General features: G+C 33.7%; 1 protein-coding gene and 1 pseudogene across 13 annotated transcripts in view; one reads left to right on the plus strand and one right to left on the minus strand.

The window, feature by feature from the left end:
• CLOCK (clock circadian regulator) overlaps window positions 1–14,219 on the plus strand; it is a 102,367-nt gene that overhangs the window by 14,601 nt on the left and 73,547 nt on the right. The window lies entirely within an intron of this gene.
• On the minus strand, window positions 5,144–5,262 carry LOC118609092 (annotated as a pseudogene).

Consider the following 14,219-nt stretch of genomic DNA (forward strand, 5'->3'; position numbering starts at 1 on the left):
TATACATGTACCACATCTTTGTCCAGTCATCTATTGAAGGATAATTCAGTTATTTCCATGTATTGGCCATCATGAATAATGCTGCAGTGAACATCAGGGTGCATATATCTTTATCTTTTTCAAATTTGTGGAGTAGACACACAGAAAAAGTGTTGCTGGGTCATACTGTAGTTCTAGTCTTAATTTTTGAGGACCCTCTATACTGTTTTCCACAGTGGCTGTACCAGTTTACGTGTATGAGGGTTCCCTTTTTCTCTATAACCTCTACAACACTTGTTACTTGTCTTGTTAATAGCTATTCTTACAGGTGTGAGATGGTATCTCATTGTGGTTTTGATTTGCATTTCCCTAATAGCTAGTGAAGTGGAGCATTTTCTCACGTGTGTTGGCTATTTGTATGTCTTCTTGGGAGAAGTGTCTGTTTAGGTCCTCTGCCTTTTTCTACTTGGATTGTTTGTTTTTTTGTTTAGTTTGTGAGTTCTTTATATATTTTGGATATTAGCCCTTAATCAGAGGCGTAGTTGCTTCTTTGGTTGATGGTTTCTTTTACTGTGCAGACGCTTTTTAGTATGATACAGTCCCATTCATATATTTTTGCTTTTTCTTTCCTTGCCTTTGAAGTCAAATGTAAAATTCTAAGACCAAGGTCCATGGGTTTAGTACCTATGTTTTCTTCCATGCAGTTTATTGTTTCAAGCCTTATATTTAGGTCTTTGAGTTAATTTTTGTGTATGGTGACAGCAGTCTAGTTTTATTCTTTTGTATGTGTCTTTCCAATTTTTCCAGCACTGTTTATTGAAGAGGTTTTCTTATCTTCGTTAGATGCTTTTGGCTCCTTTGTCAAAAATTATTTGTGCACATCTACATGGGTTTATTTCCAGGCTCCTAGTTCTCTTCCATTGGTCTGTGTGTCTATTTTTTCTGCCAGTATCATGCTGTTTTGATTATTGTTGTTTTGTAGTATAATTCAAAGTCAGGGAGTCTGATACATCTGGACTTGTTTGTTTTTCTCAGAATTGCTTTGGCTGTTCAGGGTCTTTTATGATTACTTATAAATCTGATGATTTTCTTTTCTGTTTCTTTAAAAAATGCTTGTGGGATTTTGATGGGGATTGCATTAAATCTGTTTATTGCTTTGGGTAATAATTTCTATTTTACCTGTGTTGATTCCATGAACATAGAATATCTTTACATTTTTTGTGTGTCTTCAATTTCTTTTAATGTCTTATAGTTTTCAGTATGTAGGTCCTTCACATCCTTTGTTAAGTTTATTCATAGGTATTCTTTTTGTTGCAATTGCGAAAAGAATTGTTTTTTTCATGTTTTTTTCTGGAATTTGGTTCACATCCTTTGTTAAGTTTGTTCATAGGTATTTTCTTTTTGTTGGAATTGTGAAAAGAATTTTTTTTCCATGTCTTTTTCTGGAATTTCATTGTTAGTATGTAGGAACGCAATGGATTTTTGTACATTGATTTTTTAATATTGCAACTCTACCGTATTTGTTTATTGTTTCTAATTGTTTTTTGGTGGAGTCTTTAAAGTTTTCTATATAAAGAATCATGTTAGTTCAGCAAAAAGTGACATTTTGACTTCTTCATTCCTAGTTTGGATGCCTTTTATTTCTTTCTCTTGCCTGATTGCTCTAGCTAGTATGGATTGCTCTAACTAGTACGGATTCTAATATAAACGTTTATTATACTTGGTGTTCATGTTCCACGTCTCTCAAAAAGTTTTTTTCTCTCTGGTTTGAATGTCTTCTGATGACCTATTTTCCAACACACCAAATCTATCTTCTTTGTCCAGCCAGTCTATTATGTCCTTAATTTTACATTGTAAAACATCTATTTGATTCTGTTTTATAGATTTTTAATAGACTCCAATTCTCTTGAACATATTGATTATAATTATTTAAATGTATGTCAATTAATTACAGGACCTGCATCATCCATTGGTTTACTTATATTTTTCTGTTGGTTATTGGTTGTGTGGTTGTATGTTTTTGTTTTTGTTTTGGTATATTTGCTACGTTTTTCAGGGCCTTGTAATTTCATCTTTGTTATTGAATTTATTGGTAAAGTTGTTTACCAGTAGTCTCTTATCATTCTTTTACCAATAGTCTCTTATCATTCTTCAAATAATTGTAGAATCTATAGTGAGTGAATACCTATTTAATCTATAGAGTTTCAGTATCATTCTTAGTATTGATGTTTTTTGTCTTTTTCCTTGATTAGTCTAATTAGAGATTTATCAACTTTATTAAGATTGTCAAAGAATTTGTTTTTTGGTTTAATAGATTTACTCTAGTTTTCCTATTTTTTATTTCTTTATTTCTGTTCTGATCTTTATTTCCTTTTTCTTAAAACGTATTTTGCGTTTTGTTTTCTTTTTCTATTTTCTTAAGGTAGAAGCCAAAGTAATAATACGTGGCACCTTCTTCCCCCTGTAAGGTATGCCATTATCTTCCTTCTAAGTCCTGCTTACAAATTTATATATATATATTTTTTATCGAGTTCAAAATAGTTTTCTGTTTTTTTGCTGTCTTATTTGGCCTGTAGATTATTTGGAAGTGTGTTATTTAGCTTCCAAATATTTGAAGATTTCCCAGAGATCTTTCTGTTATTTTTAAATTAATCCTGTTGTAGTGAAAGAAGAACATACTTTATATGACTTGGAGCTTTCTGAATTTATTGATACTTGCTTTTATGGACAGAATATGGTCTGTCTTGGCAAATGTTCTGTATACTCTTGGAAAGAATGTATTCTGTTGTTGGGTGGAGTGTTCTATAAATGTCAGTTAGGTCAAGTTGGTTGGTTGTTTTGTTTATGCTTTGTCATTTTTGATTGAATGCCAGACCTTGTGAATTAAAAAGCAAAATAAAGCAATCATTGCCAAGTATATTCTGCCAGAGGGGGTTCATCTTTTCGCTTAGGGAGATAGAATAGGGAGCCATTCACCTTAATTTACATGGAGGATAGGTTGCTGTTTTAGTAGTTTGGTGGTGCTCTTCCTCTTGCTTGTCTTATTTGTAGGGTGTGGTTTTCCAGGACTTTGAATTCCAAGCTTGATAGTCTTTGTCCCCTTAGCAGTGCCAAAGGTGGGTAATTAACTTTGCTTTATAAAGTTTTTCAATTAATTATTTAGCCTCTTACCCTGCACAGTTTTAAAATTAAACAAATATTTTGTGAGAGATACTAGCCTTGAGCTTGAGGTCCCTGCAGCCTCCCAGTTTTATTTCTCCTGTCCTGTGTAAGCAACAGAAGCTCTCCTGGCTTCTCAGTTTCTAGCAGTGATATTCTGCACAGGGCAAGTCTCAGTTTTCAGCCTCTAGAAAATCTGGAAATACCCCCAGGGAAAAGACAACTGCAGATCATCTAAACACCTATAAAATAGATTTCTTCTTCTCTGGAGTTTTAGACCTCCTTGTTTGCCATGCTTCCACATCTCTCTGCTGCCTTTAAAAATGAAATTTTGTAATTTGTTTAGCTTTTCTAGTTGTTCTCAGTAAGAATATTAGTCTGCTGCTATAACTATTCCATTCTTGTTGGTTATGGACCACTCCCTATTATTTTTAAAAGCTGTACAGAATACTCCATTTTCGTGAGCTGTTTTGTGTTAAGTGTTTTTCTCTTAGGTTTTAGGTAGTTGGAATTTAGTTTTTGACCTAGTATACTTTTTAAAAATTAGATTTATTGAGGTATAATATATATGTTAAGATTCACCAATATAAGCATACAGACTAAGTTTTGACAAATGTATGTGTTTTTATAAGCACTACCACAATCACTAATCTATTTTTCTATTAATACAGTTTTGCCTTTTCTGCAGCATATTATAAATGGGATCATAATATAAATGAGACCAGTGTATGGTCTCCTGAGTCTGACTTGCACTTAGTGTAATGTCTTTGATTTATCTATGTCAGTGGTATGTTTCTGTTGCTGAATGGTATTCCATTGTATGGAATATGGTATAATTTGTTTATAACCGTGAGTTGGTGGACATTTGGATTGCTTCTTGGTTTTGCCTATTATAAACAAAATTGCTAAACATTTGTGGACGTGAGTTTTCATTTTGCTTGGGCAGACACCTAAGAATGGAATTTCTGGGTTGTGTAGTATTTGTGTCATTTAACTACATAAGAATGACAAACTGTTGTGTAAAGTGGCTGTATCATTTATGTTCCCTTTAACAATGTATGAGTTTTAGTTGCTCCACATTCCTGCCAACCTTGGTTTTATCATTGTTTTTGAATTCCATTTTAGTGGGTGTGTAATGGTGTATCTCATTGTGATTTTAATTTCCATCTTCCTAATGACTAATGATATTGAGCACATTTTCATTGCTTATTTGTATATTTTATTTTATGAAGTGTATGCTTAAATATTTGCCCAGTAAAGAAATTGGGTTTTTGCTTTTTTGAGATATAAAGGTTTTTTGTTTGTTTGTTTGTTTGTTTTTGCTTTAATATAATATCTGATATGAGGCCTTTATCAGATATTAGAGTTGTGAAAGTTACTTCCCAGTCTGTGGCTTCTAGTACACAAGATGTCATCTGTTGGATGAGTATAATACTTGTTTTCCCATTTCCCAAATAGATGGGCCAAGCCATTTTTTACGGCACGACACTTTGAAACTGTCAGCATATTATAGTCTAATGATTCAAGTAAGCCTTACACATGAATAAGAAAATTAAACGTATAGGGATTAAATCTAAACAGAAGAATAGCATTACACAGCAGTCCTCAAAAAGACCAAAAATAAATCCCCAATTAAATGGAAGATTCAGGGAATATGGGGTTACTAATTTGTTTATAATCTATAAGTTTTGGTCTTCAAATACTTTTCTTAACATTTAATATATAAATATTTTAGAAATATGTTAGTATATTTTTCTACCTTGAATGTAATTGAAATTCTTTTAATGACTAAAGATCTTTATAATTATTCTTAAATCAATTACAGGGTGCCTGCTGAAGGTGTAAGAGATTGGTTACATATTTACTGACTTTTAAGATATGTTTTATTTTTATTTTATTTTTTTAAATTTATTTATTTTTTAGGTGAGGCAACCCTTGGTTGATCTCAGATTGCAAGGACCCTGTCAGTTTACAATCTCTTTTTTATATATATATATAGTTTTTACTTCTACAGCACCTGGTCTTCCTAGGTGGTCTCTCATCTAAGTACTAACCAGGCCCGACCCTGCTTAGCTTCCGTGATCAGACAGGATTGGGCTTGTTCAGGGTAGCATGGCTGTAGACTAAGATATATTCTAAAACCTTACTTTTCTACAAATCCTTTTCTTGTTTGTCTAGGTCCTCAAATTTGCACATTTTTAAAAATTCAGTAGTAATGAAATATTCTTTAAATTTGTTTGCCACTTAACCTAGGTTGCACTACATTACAATTACTAGCACTAAAATAATTACTTTAATAATTATGGTTTTTAGTATGCAGCAAGTGTAATGAAATACCATTGGAATAACACGCAATTTTAACCAGATTAAAATAAAAACAAGTTCTTATTTTATCTCCGCTGTCAAATCATATGCCTATATATGATTAGAAGACGGTATCTTGTTGTCTTTAGGACTCCCTCTGCCCTTTGCTACCTTTTCTTGAAAGCCCTGATTTGGATTTCCTAAAGATATTACTAGCGAGTACTTTTTGTAGATATTATGAAAATAAAAATGAAAATAGTTTCCTAACATAAGTCATAAGTTTTAATGGTAAAGTCTGTTCTGTTCAGTAATATAATCCTAGTACCCAAAATAGTGCCCGGCCATAGTATAGACTTAATAATTAGTTTTTGAACATAACTAAATGCAGAAACTATTGATTATCCATATTTATATTCATGGATATATTTAAGTACTTGATTCATATATTTAGTAATTATTTTAACATCATTGCATATAATAATAGTCTGAGAATTTATCTTCCCATATATCTAAAAGAATATTTAGTTGTATATAATCCAGTTGGACTCCAAGCTTTTTAAGGAGTTTAAGATTAACTTTCATACCACTGGAGTACTAAACCATAAATGGGAGTAATATATCACATCATAACCCAGTTGCCCAAATGTAAATACTCTTAATTTGTGCCAATTGGGAATTCTCACTTATACTACTAATCAACCACTTAAGAAAAGGATTTGACATCTTTAGTTGGTGAAATACATTTTATTTAAGCAATAAGATTAAATTGTATGTTTAGAACTTAATTTTTTAGGTTTCTAAAATTCTTAATTATTAAAGATTAGCAGTTGACATAGTATTATCATCAGAGTATATAAAATTTCATCATTGAAAGAAAAAAAGATTTCATTATTGGAACAAAATGGCAGCATAGGAATTTTTAATGTTCGTCTTCTGCTAAAACAAATTTACTCTTGCAAACCCAGTCCCATCTTACCACAGTGCATGCCAGCTCCATTGGCCCCAGGCAACTCCTGCAACTCTAGGCATCTTCCTCAACTCCAGGCTGCCAGAGCATCCCTGTAAACTGAGGCATCTTAGCACTATTTGGCTCCTGCGGCCCCAGGCTCTTGATGGGCTTCTCTGAACCCAGGATCCTGGCCCACCCTGGTGCTAGCCAGCTCCTTTGGCACCAGGCTCCCAGCAGGCTCCTACAGATCTAACCTCCTGGCTCACTTCAGCGCATGCTGGATTCCTTGGCTCCAGGTGGCTCCCACAGCACCAGGCTACTGGCACATCCGAGTACCAACTGGCTCCAATGATCCTGGACAGCTCCTGTAGCCCCCCAGCTCACAATCAGTGCCTGTGAACCCAGACTCCTTGCTGGGCTCAGTGCCAGGCTGACTACGGTGGCTCCAGGTCCTTGACTTGCCCTGTCTTCAGGCTGGCCCTGTGGATCTCAACTCCAGACCAGCTCCTCTGGACCTAAGCTCCTGGCTCACCCCAGCACCAAGCTAGCCACCATGGATCGAGTCTCCTGGCCTCCTTTAGTGCCAGACCAGCCACCAAGGCCCCAGATTATAGGCTAACTCCATGGCCAGTGTTGTCAGGCTTACCCTAGCTCCAGGCTAGCTCCAGTGAAACCAAGCTCCTGCCCCATCCTGGTACTGGACCAGCCCCTATGGACTCAGATGCTGGGACCACCCCATTGCTACTCAGTGCTTGGTTGGTCTCTGTGGACCCAGGATTCATATCCATCCATGCGGAACCAGGTCTGAGGCCCATTACCACAGATTCAAGCCCTAGGCTTAAACCAATGAACCCAGTCTCTAGGATGATCCACGATTATGCAAGCAGCAGGCCTGCCCACATGCTGACCCAGGCACCATGCCAGTGGGTCCAGCAGCAAACTTGTCTACAGATACCACTTCTCTGGATGGCCTGACTGGTAAAGGACTTTGTCTGTTGAAGCAGGTTGTAAAGGCTGGAAGAGGTGCTTACTTCCTCAAATGTGCAGACACCAATGCAAGGCCACAGGATTATTAGTAATCAAGGAAACATGACACCACCAAAGGAAACTAACAAAACCCTAATGATTTATCCTAAAAAGATAGAGGTCTATAAACTGCCAAAGAATTCATAATAATCCTCTTGAATTCATTGAACTTCAAAGAACAGAATGAGAAGTTCCAACAAAGAAGTAGAAACCATTAAGAAAAAACAAATCCTAGAGTTAAAGAATATAATGACTGAACTGAAGATTTTAATAAGACTTCAACTGTGCACTTGACCAAGCAGAAGAAAGATTTAGTGAATGAGAAGACAGGTAATTAGAAATCACCAAATAAGAAGTACAAAAAGAAAAGAGAAGGCGAAAGTATGAAAAGCTTATGTGAATTATAGGATACCATTGAAAGAAAGAATGCTAATTATTAATTTTTAATATAGAATTAAGTTTATTGGGGTAACATTGGTTAATACAATTATATAATTTTCAGTTATACATTATCATTTGACATCTGTATATTCTATTGTGCTTACCACCCAAAGTCCAGTTTCCTTCAGCTACCATATATTTCATCCCCTCTACCCACTTTACCCTTCCCTTAAACCCTCTATTTGCAGAATGCTAATTTAGAGATATAATGGTTGAGAACTTCCCAAATCTGGGGAGAGATTTGAACATCCCAAGTTTGTGAAGCTAATAGGTTAACTCCAAAATTTCAGTTGAAAATTATCTTCTTCAAGACAAGTGTAATAAAACTGTCTAAAATCAAACACAATATTTGAAAAGCAGCAGGAGAAAAAAAAATCCTCATATATAGGGAAACCTCCCCTACTCTAGAAGTTGAGCAGATTATTTAGCAGAAACTTTACAGGCTAGTTGAAAGTGGAATGATGTATTCAAAGTGCTGGGGGGTAGTGGGGAAGAAAACCTGCCAAAGAGATTCGTTACTCAGTAAAGTTGTTTTTCAGGAATGAAGGAGATTTTCCCAAACAAAAGCTAAGGGAGTTTTTCACTACTAGACTTGCCTTAAAAAGAGTGCTGAGAGGAATTTCTCAAACTGAAATGAAAAGATGCTAATTAGTAAGACAAAAACATGAAAATACATATTGTTAAAGGTAAATATATAGTCAAAATTAAAGTGTTCTAATACTGTAATATAGTGATGTGTTAATCACTTTATTATAAAGGTTTAAAGGACAAAAGTATTAACAATAACTATAGCTACAATAATTTGTTAATGGATGTACAGTATTAAAAGAGGTAAATTACGGCAAAAAAACAAAACATTGGAAGGAGAGTAAAAGAGAGGTTTTGTATGTGATCTAAGTTGTTAGCTTAAAATAGACTGTTTTATCTAGAAGATGTTTTACATAAGCCTTACGGTGACCACAAAGCAAATTCTGTAGGAGATACATAAAAGATAAAGAAGATGGGAATCAAGGGATACCACTACAAAAAATAACCAATTTGTAAAGACAGCGAAAGAGGAAGAAAGAAATAAGGCGACTACAAAATAGTCACAAAATAATTAAAATGGCATTAGTATGTTCTTATCATATTATTTTAATATAAATGGTTTAAGTTTTCCAATCAAAAAGTATAGGGCAGCTGTCTGGACTGAAAAAAAAAAAACCCACTATAAGCTGCCTACAAGAGACTTATTCACCTTCAAAGACACATGTAGGCTGAAAACGAAAGGATAGAAAAAGGTATTCCATGCAAATGCGAACCAAAGAGCAGGCGTAGCTATAAAACAGACTTAAAGTCACAAACTAACAGGATCATTGTATAGTAAAAAAGGGGTCGATTCATCAGGAGGATATAACAGTATTAAATACATGTACACCCAACATTGGAACACCTGAATATGTTAAGCAAAAACAGATCCAGGGTAGAATGGCCAACTATACAATAGTAGTAGGGGACTTCCACACCTCAATTTCAACAATGGTTGGGTCATGTAGAGTCTACATTGTAGATGGAAAATCAGTTGGGAAATGCTGGACATGAAATGTACTTTAGACCAAATTAACTTAGCAGACATATACAAAAAACCACCCAACAGCAGCAGAGTACTTATTCTCAAGCACACACACAACACTCTCCAGGATAGATCATATGTTAGGTCACAAAACAAGGTTTAGCCAATGTAAGATTGATAGACAAAGTATCTTTTCTAGCTGCAGTGGTATGGTACCACAAATCAATAACAGGAAGAAAACTGGAAAGTTTACAGATGTTTGGAAGCTAAATAATATACTCCTAAACTGTTAATTGATTAAAGAAGGACTCAAAATGAGAATCAGAAAAGACCTTGAAACAAGCAAAAATGGAAACAGCATACCAAAACATATGAGATGAAGCTGTTTTTTTAAAAAGATAAATTGGCAGACCTTTAAAAGCCAGAGAGTTATCATGAAAGGATTTTTAACCTTGTCAGATACTTTTTCTGTATTTACTCAATAATAATCGACCATATAATTTTTATCTTTCATTAATGTGGCACATTACATTTATTGATTTGTGTATGTTGAACCATTCATGTATCCCAGGGATAAGTCGTACTCGATCATGGTGTATTAAGAAAAAAAAGTCTCAAATACTTAGAAATAAAAGACATTAAAACTGATACAGTAGAAATACGAAGTATTATAAGAGACTACTAAGAACAATTATATGCCACCAAATTACCGAACCTAGAAGAAATGGATATATTTCTAGAAATGTACAACCTACTAAGACTGAATCATGAAGAAGTAGAAAATGTAAACAGATCAATAATGGGTAGGGAAATTGTAATGGTAATCAGAAATCTCCCAACAAAGATAAGTTTAGGATCAGATGGTTTTGCTGGTGAATTCTACCAAACATATAAAGAATAATTAACATCAGAAGTAAAATTTCTGCTAAAGCAAATACAGAAATGTAACATGCAAAGACAAATGACTCAGAATAAAAGTTATTTCAGGAAATGGAAACTTTAGAGAAAATATACTTTACATTCAATAAACACAAATATAGCAATAAAGAAATAGCAAAGAACATGAAAAATAGAAAAGGTAACTAGAGAACAAATAATCATTTGCAAGGGGGGAGGCTTTTAGTGTTTTGGCTTGTTAATTTTCTGCTTTTATTACACTAGCATTTCTCTATACCATTATCTAATAGAACTTCCTGTGATCATGGAAGTGCTCCATAACTGCTGAACAATAATAGCCAATAGCTATAAGAAGTAAATGTAGTTTTTAAATATTTTATCTCTATAATTATAAATAACATGTCTTTACTTTTTATTTTAAATATTGTTAGAAAAACATAATATTACATACCATCTTAATTATTTTAAGGTACTTTTCACTAGTGTTAAGTATATCCATGTTGTTGTGCAGCAAATCTTTAGAACTTCTGCATCTTGCAAAACTGAAGCTCTGTACCAACTCAACACTAATTCTCTTTCCCTCCTGCCTCTAGGCCTTGGCAACCACCTTTCTATTTCCTGTTTCTATGATTTTGACTACTTTAGATACCTCATGTAGATGGAATCATGCAGTATTTTCTCTTAAGCTTATTTTGCTTAATATAATGTCCTGAGGTTCATCCATTTCATAGCATGTGACCAGGTTGATAACATTTACATTCTGTTTTGTAATGAGAATTAAGATGTTCAGGGTTGTCAGTAGGTTCATTTTAAAAGCTGAATACAATAAACTGCAGTTAATTATTGAGCTAGGGTTATTTTTTCTTTCTGTGGGTCCAAAGTCATGATGCAAATGAAACTCAAAAAATAAAATATTTGATATCAATATAAGATGGGTTATCTTTGCTTATAGTTCATAAGTTTTTCACAATCCTTTGATTTACTTTATATTCTGACGTTATATTCTGATTAGTTTGCTTAATATTGTTCACCTTTCCCCCAAGTCTGTACTTGCCTTTTCATTTTTTTTTTTTTTTTTTGGTAGAAATGTACCTTTACCATATCCTGATGTGTTTCCTGCTTGAGTTATAGTGTCTGTTTGTTAGATGGAAGCCCTTGTTTTCCTGGAAGCATTCCTCTTAGAGTCCTTCTTCTTCAGTCTTGATGAGTAGAAAGCCTACTGTATATCTGCCATTTTGAGATATTCCTTCACTGCATTTCTGGGTTACATTGACTGTCTTAGATCCCCACATCTTTCTCTCTCTCTCTCTCTCTCTTTTTTTTTTTTTTTTTTTTGCATTCTCCCTCTTTCTGTTAGAGTGTATTCATTTTAAATTCTTCCATGTCTGAAAATGGCTTTGGCCTAGCTTATAATTACTTGAGTCAGTTCATTTACTTTTAAACATTATACTGTTTCATCATGACTCATCAATTATGTCAATCTCTTGAGAAAATACGAAAGTAGAAGAATGATAGAATCACATAGTAGGGTCATAGAATATAGAAAAAATTGTCACTATTGCATCATTTTTTCAGTTTTTATTCTGTATTGCCCACATTACTGCATTATTTTTCAAGAAGTTATAGGAGAAGCTTTGAGATACTATCTTTGTAGGCTGCTTTTAGTTTTCATTGAACAGTTATGAATTCAGAAATTTTCATTTCTTCTCATAATGACAATAAAATGACAGCAGAAGATGTTGCGCATCTCTTTGGTAAATCAACAGATAACTGTAAAGAGGATAATAGCAGTACTCCTGGCACTGGACTAGTATTGTCCAATAGAAATATGATGTGAACATTATATAAACATATATAATATAAAATTTACCTTAAAAGAATAAGCAAAGAAATTGGTGTCATTAAGGAAAACAAGAAATACTCAGAATTCTTTTTAGGAATTAACACTCCATAGAACAGACTTTTCTATATCTCTTTTATCTCTTCTTTGCTCTCAGATAATTTCTCTTTGTTCCCCTTCCCTGCATTCACCCCCAAATTGGCTGTTTTCTTATGCCTCTCTGTAGCTTGGTAACTTACTGTTTGTTTAATCTCCTTTTATGCCTTACTTCACTTTCACTTCTTCACATCTTGGAATTGAACTCTCCTTTCCCAAAGTGTCAGTTTGTGCCTTTGCCTCCGGCTGTCTTTTTTGAGCTGAAAGAGATGGCTTCCAAACTTCTTTGACTACAACCTATGGTAAGAAGTGTATTTTATATTGTGACCCAGTATACATATAGACACTCTCATCAGCACATATCTGAAACAACAGTTTCAGGGAATACCCTTAACCATTATGATATGTCCTGTGCTCATTTTTTCCTATCCTATTTCATTTTTAAAATGCCGATTATAACCTGTATTGACAGACCAATGGGTAAGAACATTTATAATTTTGTTAGGATATTGATATATTGTTCACAATAAGCTTGTGCCAGTTTATACTCCCACTTAAAATGTTGAGATTAATGTTTCCTGAAGGGTATTTTGTCTGGATGCAAGATTCTGGGTTGATAGTCCTTTTCTTTCAGCAGTTAAAAAATCAAAAATATGAATATAAATTTAAAATGTTAACCATGACCACAGTGGTCTGTTAAAGAAAAATTTTTCTTCTAAATCATAATTGCTATGAGTAAAACAATATAAATTTTGTTTATTGCTACAAGTAATTACTGAACATAGATGCATCTCTTCAGAGGGAATTGCTTCTTTTACGGAATTTATCTGTGGATGAATATTACTTTTGTTAAAATAAGACTGGTCTCAGTGAAAATTAGTAATAGAAAAAATATTGAGTTGTTAGTAAGTGTGAAGTTTACAAAAGATGTAGTGATAATTTTGTTAAGTATATCATTTACAGTAGAATTTATGGTACATTTCTACCAAACGAATCTATAATAAGGCCATGTAGGAATGGAAAACTGAGCAGAGAAATACTTGTCTAGGTTTAAAAAAATAGGGATTTTTTTGGCCAGTATTCTTTTGGCAAAAAATAATGTTTCTTAATGTTCAAGAAAATATGAAACGAGATTAACTTTGATGTATGTTACTTGAAGATATGATGTGGATTTACAGAAGGGCTCTTTTCAACTCCTTGAAATCATATAAAATATATTCTAAGTTACAGGTAATTGATAGAACATACCCATTTCTTTCTCATTTCTCTGATGATGATGAAGGGACAGATCTTGAATTGTAATTCAAGATGCTTCTCAGATCTTGAATTCTAAATAATTCTGGATAATTATGTAAGGTCTCTTGCCATAAATTTTTTACCTGTGTAAACTAAGTTGTAGCTGTCTTCAATATTTATTATAACTGTTTTCATTGGATTTTCTCTCAGGCGAGCTTCTGTTACTGTCTTCTAAAATTTTAACAGCCCCACCCCTGTTTTTTAAATGTTAAGTATTCTCCTTAACAGAAGTGTATGGGACAGAGAAAGACAAGATCGCTTTGGCTAAATGGAGCCTCCATTAAAAGATATCAATAGTTCAAATGATTTCTTTGGTGTTCTGAATGTTTCTACATCTCAGGGAAATGCATTGTAGTGATCTTTTTTTTTCTTTTGCCATCTTGTATCTCAACTTTATTATTTTTATTAAGTTTATTGGGGGTAACATTGGTTAATACAATTATATAATTTTCAAGGGTACATTATAGTTTGACATCTTTATCTTCTGTTGTGTGCTTACCACCCAAAATCCAGTTCCTTCAGCTACCATATATTTAATCCCCTTTACCCATTTCACCCTCCCCCTACCACCCTATATTTTTTTAATTGATAGCTACATAGTACTTTTCTGATGGACAAATAAAATGCTTTTAATATTGTGGTAAGTATTGTTAACATTTCTGATAATTTTTATTTCAATA

The sequence above is a fragment of the Rousettus aegyptiacus genome, unplaced genomic scaffold (genome assembly GCF_014176215.1).
Source record: "Rousettus aegyptiacus isolate mRouAeg1 unplaced genomic scaffold, mRouAeg1.p scaffold_m13_p_10, whole genome shotgun sequence".
NCBI classification, from domain to species: domain Eukaryota; kingdom Metazoa; phylum Chordata; class Mammalia; order Chiroptera; family Pteropodidae; genus Rousettus; species Rousettus aegyptiacus.